We start from the raw sequence: 12,334 nt of genomic DNA on the forward strand, positions 1-12,334 counted from the left end.
ATGGCGGCTGGTGAGCATTCTAAAGCTATAAACAGAAAGTTGTCATGGAACGAGACAACTAGTTTGAATAAGTTGAGTGCAACCATATTTCTCTCTAAGCTTGTTTGCGAAATTTTACCAAGTTTGGTGTTGCTTGCTAAGATTGAATACCTGGATGGAGATGAGAGAAAAAGCTGTCAAACGTTGGGCGAATTGTTACCCATAATCAAACATATGGGGGAACTTGAGGATTGGCATCAACTTTCAAAAATTGACGTCATACCTGCAGATGGTAAAATGAGCCTTCAGACGGTGTTGAGAACGGTGGGTAATAGCGTTGATCTGAGGTTGAAGACGCAGGTTGTGTCAGCTATCCGGCTCCTGGCACATTGGAAAGACGTCGTGAATAAAGTAAGCTTTATTCTGAAGCAAATGCCATCCACAACTTTGCTCGAGTTACAGAAAGATTGGCTTGATGGAAAGTCTGAACAGGATTTGAGTGCTAAGGTGTTTATTGACTCTATTCAAGTGAATGAATACATGAACTTATCAGTCTACATTCCACGCATTGTAAATGTGAATTCGGTGAGTTTAATCACCAGTGGAGAGATGCCAGCTGAGATACGTTATGTTAGATTGGATGGACAAAGAGAAATAATTGATAACCTGGTGAGTGCCACATACGCAGGTAGTCTGGTGAATGATAAAGTAGACGCAAGAGTTTTGACCTGGGAAATGCAGATGCGCTGCAAGCGTCTCCGTCCGACTCTAGCCAAGCAGATATTGTTATGTGATCCAGATACCACTTTAGAGAATGTAGTAAAGGAACTTAGATTGGAGTTGGATGGAAAAGTCTATACAAGTTTGTTGACAACCAATATTGAGTGGAAGTTTAATCCTGAACACAAAGTAAATGAGTGGTTCGAAGGTGATTTCAAATTGGTTACTCGGTTTGGGGATCCTGTTTGTGTTCAGATGGATCAGCCCTTAAATCCGAACATTCCTGTTTGTCTGGACCTTGAATTGTCAGGTCAGCAATGGCGTGTTGATGAACAAGTGAGGGAGGAAATGAGGATGGAACACACGCCTGGAATATTGATGATGCTTGATAAATTTGGAGAGGAGGTTAGTCGTAAGCATCAAAAGATTTTGGATAATCAGGAGGAGGTTGATAACGTTGCAACCTCGATTTCGGTTGCGGTTACTAGTGGATTTGAAAGATGTTTTCATATGCTTGGTGATACTGAGGCAAGGATGTCTCAAGACGGCTTGTGTGATGAGACCGCAAAACTTGGAGTGAATGATGATGAAGCTATCATGCCTATGGATATTGAAGAATCTGGCAAGAAGAGCAGAACGTCTGGAAAAAGAAAGTAATAATTATAGTTTATGTGTATTAATTCATATTTTATTTTATTTTATGTATTTAATATTTGTTGAGGCAGTAGTAGTCTCGAAAAGGTTTAAAATTAATGTTTCATATTAATGCTCTATAATACCATGCTTAAATATGATGGTTATATGTTAACCAGTGTTATTTTTATATCATGCATTTATGATAACTATGTAATTAATGCATTAGGTGTTAATCAATGCATTTTTTCAATGATTATATGTTAATCAATGTTTTTTTCTTAAAAAAATATTAAAAAGAAAAAAAAAACACATAAAGAAAAAAGGAATATAAAAAAAACACAAAAGAGTTCTAAGGAACCAAAATAATAAAAAAAATGTATACGAAGTGTTTAAAGATCTGGAAATAAAATATATATAAAAAAAAAAAAAAAAATATGGCAGGTGTCATACCAGATCAATTATTATCTATTTAATAAGCGTTCAACGCTACTCATAATATATATATGATAATTAACATGTAAAACCTATTGTTATATTTAATCTGAAATATTACAGTTTGAAATCCAGGTTCATGTTAAAGCCAGGGAGAAATGTGATGTATAGTCCCTTTCTTCCTGACTTAAGAGCAATGCATGTATTTTATAGTTTAGCTTTTAGTTCTTGTGTCAACCGTTTCGGAGCAAGACATTGCTCTGCAACACGACACGAACATAAAAGTGAATAGTTGCCTTAAAGTTTAATATTATTATTGTATGTTTATCTTGTCTTGAATTAATACACTTTATAAGAATATTTAGCTGTTTGTTCTTGCTATTACTACACGTCACTAAAATAAGAATCATAAGTAGTCGAAATTTTGATTGTGGTCCATATGCGATATCAGGGAAACTGCCAAACATGCTAATAAAAAAAATGTAAGTTGGGATAGAAGAGAGGAAAAAGTAATAAAATAGTAATTAAATTAACATGATATATTTAATTAAAGAACACCCCATGTAGGAAATATGCGGACACAGATTCAATGCTATTAAGGGGGGAGAGGAGGGTCCCCTAACTACGAAATCGAGCGGGTTTTAAAATGGACCAACTATGGGGATGGGAAAAAAGAAAACTAAGTTTGACAAAGAGTTTGTACAAAAGTACACTCACATTAGACCCTCCCCTCTCTCGCACGCCCATTTATACAATATACCATATATAAAGTCTATAAATCATTTTTCTGCAACTAAGAAGAACTTTCATAGCCAAGAAATCATTGCTAATCTAATTTTATTAACATCATAGCTTTTCTACATTCGTGTAAGTTCTTCATTTTTAGTAGCGAAGCTACTCTATAATTCGAAATGTCCGTCCGTCCGTCTGTCCGTCTGCTAGAGACAAAGTGGGGGAAACGTGATTTTCTCGGCTCCCATTAAAGATAGACAGTTGAAATTTTTAGTAAAGATTCCTATGACATGCGCATCTAATCTATACATTGTTTTGTCCATCTGTTTGTTAATTGGGGTGCTAGATCGATTCCTAGATTTTACTTTTTTTATTTTTTTGTTTTTGTAAATTTCTCGACTCTTTTTCAAGACAGACGACTGAAATTTTTAGGCATTAAGTAAATTTGCATTCTACATATTTTTTACTTGAGTTTCATTAAGATTTGTATATTGATCGGGGTGCTAGATCGATTCCTAGATTTTACTTTTTTCTTCTTAGCTTAATGCTTTAAAAGACATTATACAAATTTGTAAAAGGTTTCGTGATTTATTCCATTTATGTCTTTTTGACATACTCTAAAGAATATTTTTTTCAGATGTCAATTAATAAATTATGAGCTTCGCTACTTATGGATGTTGTTATCCTTGTTCTAATTATTGCAGCTGTAGATGGCTATATCATTTATAAGGAGATAGTCTCTAGTAGTATTTGCTGAAATGCCTCAGAATATCAGACAAATTAGCTCCTTTAATAGCTGATAACGATAGTCAATAAAGAACGAGAACCAAATCTTATTAATAAAGTGAATGATTAGATGGCCAAATGTGCCATAGACAACCAAACCTCCCATTACAAGACCTTTTTGGGATAGTACATAAACAATATCAAATTCAATAATACTTTTAGATATTATATATTTACAGCATCGCTTTATTAACAGTTGTCCGCGAATAAAAAAATATTGAATTGATTCCTGTTTTGTTGGACTCGAGGTATATTTTTTCTCTCACATTTTGACTAAGAACTGGTTTATATCAAGCGGGAAATAAAGTTAATTTCAGAGCCATAAATATTGATTAAAAAGAAGACTTTAGGTAAACTGATAGATAAATGACATTTAGATAGATAGATACTCAAAGATTGGGGGAAATGGTTTAATCTGTAGGTATTCGTCTCAAGAGTGTCTTTATTCCCCTCTCATTAAACAAAATGGTGGGAGGTTTATGCAGCTTCCGATTTTGTACAGTATACAATATTTGGTTATAGTGTATATTAATCTCCTCTATTTTTACGAATATTTGAAAAAAATAGTGGTTTAAACTTAATATACCAAACAATAAAAATTCGATGAAAGTCCCCAAAGTTAACAAATAAGAAAGCGTTGTTATAAAACTTAGGTGACTAGTGTTATAAACAGCCCAATGCCCCTCCCTTCCTAGATTTACAGTTTTTTGGCCTTGTAATTTATAGACTTGAGTACAATATCGTACTACTGGTTATATTTTACCTACTAAAATTGGATAATTTGTACTTTTAAAAACATTAAGATTTTTTATAATTAGAGTCTTATGTCATAAGACATTCGTTGGTGCATTTTTATAATATTTCTTTGAGATAACTATTTACAAATAATTTTCCACTAATATAAAATAAAAATCATAAAATTAATACTAGTTTTGCTAGCCCAGGCCATTGGTCCCTCGGGACTAACAAAACTGGTTTAATCTTATAATTTTTATTATAATATCTATTGAAAGCTGTCTGTAATACGATATGTGATAAAAAAAACTATTATGGATGTGCAGCTGCTTACTTTATTCCGGAGCCGGAGCCGAATCAGAGCCGCACAAAACACACGGCAACACCGCATCACTGAAAATAAGCATCACAAATATATTTCATCAACAAGTTTGTTTTCGGTCCTTACAGTAAAATTTCTAAATTATATAGTTGGGGTAGGTGTAATATAAAGATTTATGTTAGAAATTATAGAAATATTTGGAGAAAATATGAGGAATCTATAATATCTCGGGTGGGAGGTTATATAAATTTGCAAAAATTTATAGGTTTCAATTATAAAGATACAATTTTAAGGGTTGCATTTTGACTTAAGAAGTTACGTTTTTAAGTAAGGACTGAAAAAGGTTCAAGAATAATATAAGAAATGTATGATTAATAAATTTTTCATTTGTCATAATAAACTGTTATTTTATGAGAAATAAAAATATGCCTTGTTTAATGTTTAGGCCTAATATAGATATGGTTTACCTTTACCCCCACTTTCTATAATATCCACAAATAATATAATTTAAGTGCTCATACAGAATAGAAAAAAAATATGCAATTTAAATAGCTTGGCGTCTAAGGGAAGTAGCATAAGGGGGAATACAACACTCCAAAATATCCCCCCCTCCAAAAAATAACACTCCTGAGGTGAATTCTTTTGCCCCACTAAAAACAGTTTGTCTCACTAAAATCAGTGAGGCAAACTAAAAATTTAGAGGGGATAATTTTGCCTCGCTAAAATTTTAGTGGGGCAGACTGATTTTAGTGGGGCAAAAGTTTTTTTTTAAGAATTCACCTCTGTATAAAGTGGTATATATTATCCTCCCAAATACAAAACAAAAAACATTGTGTAAAAATACAAATTAATATTTAATAAGCTGTTGTGTAGAATTATCCACAACGTATAAATATTATTTGGCCGCCGCCACAAATAAAAGGCCGGAACTAACATCAACATAAAGAAGAACGGTGTTTATACAATGTAAAACAGGGGGCAGACAAGGACTTAAGTTAAAAATTTTGCTTAAAAACTGTTTTAGCATTTGAAAAAGGGCTAAGCTACCTGCGGCTATAGATTGCTAAAAAATAAAATATTTGGCGTTCAGCCGCGACAAAACGGTAGATTTGGCATACATAGATCAATTTAAAATAAAATAGCTGGACAGATAAACGAACATGATTATGTTTAAGCTTGATTTTTCATTATTTTTTTGGTAGTTTTGTTTAAATGCCACCCCAAAAGATCCATAGATAATATCATTATATGTATTATATTATAAAAAAGTAAGCTACTCTGTAATCATTAATGTTTGTATATTAGGTGGAGATACCGGTTATAATTGTCCTATTCATTTCAAACTTTGCACGATTATAGCAATTCTATATTCGTTACCAGAAAAACCGTACGTGCATTTAAATATGTTTTTTTTAAATAGCTTTTGCTAGTTTATATACAATTTTTTTCCATTCATTTAAATAAAAATTTAGCTTATTAATTGTTGACACTCTACAAGTGTTCATGTTCGATCTTCTACAGTTTGATACCAGAGCTTCGCCCAGCTTATATGGCTGATGGCCTCCTTGTTTACTTATATTTATGCCTGTAACAAAAGTAAGGTTATGTATTTCCTTTCATAAAAAGAAACCTTTTTAGAGATGACCTTTTTATATGTAAAAGGCCTTTGAGTTGCGAAGCAGCGTTTTCCATTTGTTTTGTCCGTATGTGTTATTTACGTTCAGTTTAAAATGTGATTTTAAATTTTTAAAAATAAGATTAGTCAAACATTCCATTTCAACTTTAATTCAAATACTTCTTTTTAAATAGTATCATCTTTTTAACTTGTGTATTATTGTCATTTTTAAAAATTCAATATTTCCTTAGAGACTACTGGCACAGACGTTAGTTTACATAAAAAGCATAATACTTAAAGCAAGTAAAAAGCCTTTTCCACTCATTTTCAATAGCAAAGATAATCTATTTTATATTTGTTGACGTTTATATTTTATATCTTTTTATATTAGCAATAACGCTTATGCTCTCTAACATAAAATTATTTCTAGTTTTTAGCATATTTGCTTGTAAAAATATGAAAATAAATTAAATATTTTTTTAAACCCTAAAAAGTTTTACAAGGAATTAATAGGCCTTACTTATAATTTATGAGGTATTTTGTTTCGTCCCCAAAAGTCCCATATCTCAATGTACAGCTTAAGATGTCAAAAATTGCATGTCACAATTGTTTTTACTTTTCATGGAAGCTTTATAATTGTCTTGGGATAGTTATAGGCTATTTTTCTAAATTCCCACACCCACCTCTAGAGGCCAGGGGCGAAACAACTTGTAATTTATGACGCAATCACCCGTTCGTCAACATTCTTTGTTTAAAAGGAGTATAAAAAACGCAAATAGAATATTCTGCAAATATTCTTACAGTAAATTTAACCTACCAAAGGAGTTTAATTCGCTTTTGTATACGGTTTTGTATAAACGTATAATAATTGCAAAGGTCGCAAGAATGATATCTTTAACAATAAATTATGGCAAACATTTAATACTTTTTTGAGGTGTTTTTTCGCAACAGTACATTTTTCACTGGAAGTATTTTTTTTGACATTGAATATAAGAGCAGACATATTAGGAGGGTCATACAACTAAAAAAATACATCAAAAGGGTGAAGTTTTTCAGGTTGCAATTTGTTAAATAATTGTTTTAATTGTGTCAAAATAGCCTAAAATCATCGTTAGACTAATGCAAAACTTTCTTTAAAAATGTATGCCAATTGGTCCAGACATTTACGATATATCTTATAAACATACATTTATACATTCCGTTACTTCATAATACAACTAAAAAACTTTGTGAGACAGACATACAGGCAAACGACCATAATAGAATAAATAAAATTTTTTGTTGTTTTGCATTTCGACATATTTTCATATTTGATTCGCCTATTGTATAATTGAGAATGTATGGGAAATATTATTAATATTATTATTAATGACACTGCCTTTTTAAACTGGGTACCTTAAATCTAATTCTAACAACTTTACAAAAGAGAAATGTACACAAAAAGATTTTTACTATTTTGTATGTTTTCATCAAGATTATATTCAATGGAAATTTTTTTATTGCAGAAAAATGGAGAATGCGTTAAACATGTAAAACAGTCAAGAAACAGTTATAGGTAGGATTTTTTTAAAAGCTTTCTTTCTATTTAGGGTCAGTCCGTTTTTAAAGTTATCTTTGCATTTTCTACCAATTGTGTTCTACCAGTTTCCAACTTATGATAATTCTTGTAATGTTTAGGAAGAATTTATAAATCGTAACAACTCTATACAACTTCCATTTGTCCATTTTGGGTATAAGTAGTTTGATTATGGGTATATAGATAGATATTTTAGGAATTTTCATTTAGACTTATAAATAGTATCTGCGTTGCTACTAAATAAATGCTAATGTTCGTTTGTATGACTTTTCTAATCTGTTGACTTCGATTCTAAGGATGTTGTCATTCTTGAATGGATATGATATTGTCGTAAATTTAGATGCTACTATTGACTTCATTTATTGGCCAGTAAGTTCCTCTAGTACAAGGTGTTTCATGTTAGGTATCGTTATATTAGCTAGCTGGAAGAACAAATTTATTAGAGAAGGCAAAAATCTGATGCATTATCCGAGTAATTTTATATCGATTCATCCTTGTAATAAAGGTACTAAGAAAGAGAGGTAATGTCTGATTGGGCCAATAGGAGAATCGCATCGGTACATAACTTAATCTCATTGGTTGAAATTGTGTACACATTTTGTTACAAACGCATGTTTTTTTTTCATTTCACACATAGATAAAAGTCAGCTGTAAACAGTATATTTTCTTAGTAGAAAGCTTTGCTGAATCAGACTTAATTGTCCAAAAATTTCGTCTTCAATTTGAAAGCTTCAAACAGAGGTGGATTCTTACAAAAAAAAGTTAGGCTGGCTACTCGCTAGTGAGGCAAAATTATTTTTGAGAAAAATCCTCCAAAAATCGATTTAAAAAATTTACAAAAATTAAATAAAATCTTAAAAGGGAATAATTAACTTATGATTTTTGTTATTTTTGTAGATTTTTAATGTGCTTTTGGATGATTTTTCACAAAAATAATTTTGCCTCTCTATCGGGTATTCTATCATTTTTTAAGAATCCACATCAGCTTGAGTCGAAAGTAAACAATACTTTTGTCTGCTAGAAATGTTCCTTCTTAGATTTGACGAAAAAAGGGTTCAGAATATGCTTCTATTCTTATATTTCTATTATCCTTGTTTAATTAGATATATTATTTCATTGAATGTTATTCTAAAGTCAAGGTGTCATAAATGAACAAGGAGGACATTATACATAAAAAGTCAATCATGAAATATTAATTTTATACTGAAAGCAATGTTAATTCATCTGTCATTGTCGTATCTATCCTTTTGTCTTTTTATAATATGTCTTTTTCTCAGTATTTTCATTTTTGTTGAAAAGACTGGAAACTTTTTTACTTAGTTTTTTCTCTTAATATTTCTTTCATTTTGAGGACGTCCAATGGGGGTGGGCAAGGGGTAGGCACCCCAAAATTTTGAATTTTGAGTTTTTACCCCCTCCCCCCCCCCCCCCAAAAAAAAAAAGAGAACACAGTAAGTAAGTAAGTGTCGGACTGATTATGACGTAAAAAAAAATTAGCCAATGAGAGGCCATTATTGACCAATGGTAAAATTTATAGTGGCCTCTCATTGGCTAATTTTTTTTACGTCATAATCAGTCCGACCCTTTTACTTTGTTAAAAAAAAAAAAAAAGCTTGGACGTCCTTGCCAATACGATATAAATATTACCACCCCAAAAATTTTAAATTTTAAATCCCCCCCCCCCCCCCTCCAAATAAAAAGCTTGGATGCTCTTGTATCATTTTATATAAAATTAAGAAAGCTATTAAAAAGATTTTATAAAAAAGTTATATATCAGTATGAATAATGATCTCTATGGGACAATTTCATATTCTATCTTATAAAATGCATGATTAAGTGTAGAACATCTTACAAACAATCAACCCCTTAATTGCTTAACCTTTATCATGGAGCCCTGTTGCAGTTTGTATATTGTAATTAAATACGCCTGTTTTCGGGGCAGGAATATCCTTATAACTTACAATTAACTTACGATATAGCAGCTTTAGAAAAAATTTATTCAAAAATCACGTTTAAACTCATTTTTTTTTTATCTGAAGTTTTTACTATTTCAGAGATTTTAGGTCACCAACATATATACATATTTTTCTTTTATATTTGTAGATTACTATTGAGAACCTAATGTACACTATACTAAGCTTCATCAGAAAAATATGTTGCTAAATCATTAGCAAAGTTGATAGATAAATATAAATCAGAAATCATAAGAGACTGGACGTTAAATCAATGTGCCTCAAATTATGATTAACAAAATATCCCTCGTTTAGATTGAAATTATTGGTCAAAGATTTTTCTCGAACAAACCAATTAAATTTCATTCTCCCCATACAAAATTTGAAGCTAACAAATGACAGATAAAAATATGTAAACTTCTGAGAGCAAAACTATTTAATGTCCAGTGTCCCACCACCCTCCCCTTCATCCCTGGGAATAAAAGCATCATTAACGAGATAATTAGATTCATAATCAATCATTATATTCTTTTATTAACATCATTAACATCAAAGTTATCTATCTATAATTTTCCGGGTGATTTTAATCAAATTAAATCTTTACAACAATACAGTTTTGTAATAAGATACATTAGCAGCTACGCCCCTAGAAGCCTATTGAAGCACTTAAGGTTGGAGGGGATAAAGTCGACCCTTCCCCCATTTAAAAAGAAACAGAAAAAAAAATTTCAAAGGGGAAGTGAATAGTTAAAAACTTTTTCTTGACCTATAAAAAGCTTCACTGTAGAAAAACAATATTGATTCAGCGGTTAGCGAGATCCTTCGCTACAGACGCTACAGCCTATACAAAGTTTTAGACGGATATTTAAGAAGACAAAGCCCAAATTGTGTCAAAAATGTTCCATGTGACGCAATAAAAATGAGGGATTATCTTTTTTTGGGGGGGTTTCCAAATAAGACACAAGCAATTCGATCGAACAAACGAACATTATATAGTTATAGAGTAACTGCGATACAAAAAATATGTAACAATAAGTTTATACTTATGTACATAAATAAGTATTGATGTGTTTGTTATAGTATGTGTTTTTCTTTTTATATGCCAAACATACTTTCTTGGCCTGTTAGATGCATAAATTTTAGTAGCACAGATATTCTATGACTCACATTGTCTGTCCGACTGTCTGTATAACAGCGAAAATTGTGGAAGATTCTTCTGATCAATGGCTTTATAGATTTTAGCTTTCTTTGTCTGAACGTCTGTCAATATTCCTAAGAGGTTATTTAAAAAGGGGAAGTATAATTTTCTAGACTGTTCTTTAAGATGTAAATCTGATTCATATTGTGGCTTAGAAAACAAAAAAATATCCGATGGGTTAGAACGGGTTCTGAACCATACGGAATCATCGTATAGTATTATAAACAAATTTTTCATGAATGATGAAATAAAAATTATAATTTGTTTACATGGTTGCAAAGTATCATTGCTGAGCTACTTATGTATGTGATTTTTCTTGTTTCTGTATAAAAGATAGGTTATAATAGGACAAAGTAAGAAACATATACAAATAGTCAAATAAAAATAGTATCACTGTAATAGCATTAAAACTTTTTTATGATATAAGTATACCATGAATTCTATTTTCTAACAATTTTTAGAAACATTAAGAAGCAGAGCGTCAATAAATAATCTCTTTAGTATGCCCAGATCAAAGATTAATTAAATAGTGGTTTTCTAGATCCTAAGAAGCATAAAGAGTTTTGTAATGAGATTTTCTTTGCCAAAAAAGCTTTGAACTCATTTAATTTCACAAATTAGGCCTTCTTTTATATATTATCTTCTGAACAAAATCGTTGTGTCAAATTGTCCTAAGAATCATAATTGAAAAAAAAACTTATTTAATCAGATAGGTAGTTTTTTCATATAAGAATTGATATTATCAATTAAAAAGTCTAAATAATTAAATTGGACACAAAACCGTTTTTGAAAAGAACTTGTATTTAGGGTTTACTGTAGACAGATAAAGGTGCCTCTTAAAGAGATACTTTGCTACTGAAATGATGAATAAAGTGATTTTAACACATATTTTAAAAGTATTCTTTTAAGTAAAACGATGAATTGAACCTAAAATATTCATATTTTACATAGATATATGTAAAAATACATTTAGATTTGTTTTAAAAGCAAAAAGGTTTCCATCAAATCAATTTTTGATGTTTATACAAGCAGGATGGTGGATAGATAGATGCTAAATGTTTGTAGTATGATAGATAGATAGTTTTTAATGTTTGTTGAGCCATTTTTAAACCCATAAATATGCTAAGTCAGAGTTGTCTTTTCAAAAGGACATTCATAAACTTTGGTTTAATTTTGAAACAGGCTTTAAAAAGTAAATAAATAATTATTTACGGTTTATTCAAAACTATTTCAAAATGTGATTTTTCAAATATTTTCATTGACTTATGTTTATATCGAGTTAATACTTTCATAAAGAGACCATGACTAATATCAGAAATAGGTTTTTATGTGGCATTTAAGATACCCGAGAAGTAAGGGGTGTAATCGATAGTTTTAAGGATGCAGTCAGCAGCTTTTGAATTTCCTTTGTTCATCTTGGTATTCTGTTATTTATATCTCTTTTTAATTTACCAATTTCAATTAATTTCTCTAACCCAATTTTTGCTAAAACAGTAGACAAAGTTTTAAAATAGATAGTTTCCTTTTAAATTGTATGTTTGTGCAGACGCTGTATATCAGAAATGAAAATATTCAATTCGATTGTTTGAGTGTTTCCACTTTCCACCAGTTAATTGGATCTTATATAAATAAGCCCATATAAAGGTAAAAA

General features: G+C 30.7%; 2 protein-coding genes across 4 annotated transcripts in view; both read left to right on the plus strand.

Annotated features, from left to right (window-relative positions):
* The window catches only part of LOC145329777 (trypsin-3-like), a 179,035-nt gene that overhangs the window by 47,960 nt on the left and 118,741 nt on the right, over positions 1–12,334 (plus strand). The window lies entirely within an intron of this gene.
* LOC145329776 (uncharacterized) overlaps positions 1–12,334 on the plus strand; it is a 167,547-nt gene that overhangs the window by 47,958 nt on the left and 107,255 nt on the right. Inside the window, exon 2 of one of the 3 annotated variants that reach the window (XM_080174166.1) lies at positions 7,461–7,512. The exons of the other annotated variants lie outside the window; for them this stretch is intronic. The gene's annotated coding sequence lies outside the window, so the exon portion shown is untranslated. The remainder of the gene's footprint in view (positions 1–7,460; positions 7,513–12,334) is intronic. 3 annotated transcript variants of the gene reach the window in all.

This window comes from Acartia tonsa, chromosome 10, assembly GCF_053477335.1.
Source record: "Acartia tonsa isolate MP-2025a chromosome 10, ASM5347733v1, whole genome shotgun sequence".
Classification (NCBI taxonomy): Eukaryota; Metazoa; Arthropoda; class Copepoda; order Calanoida; family Acartiidae; genus Acartia; species Acartia tonsa.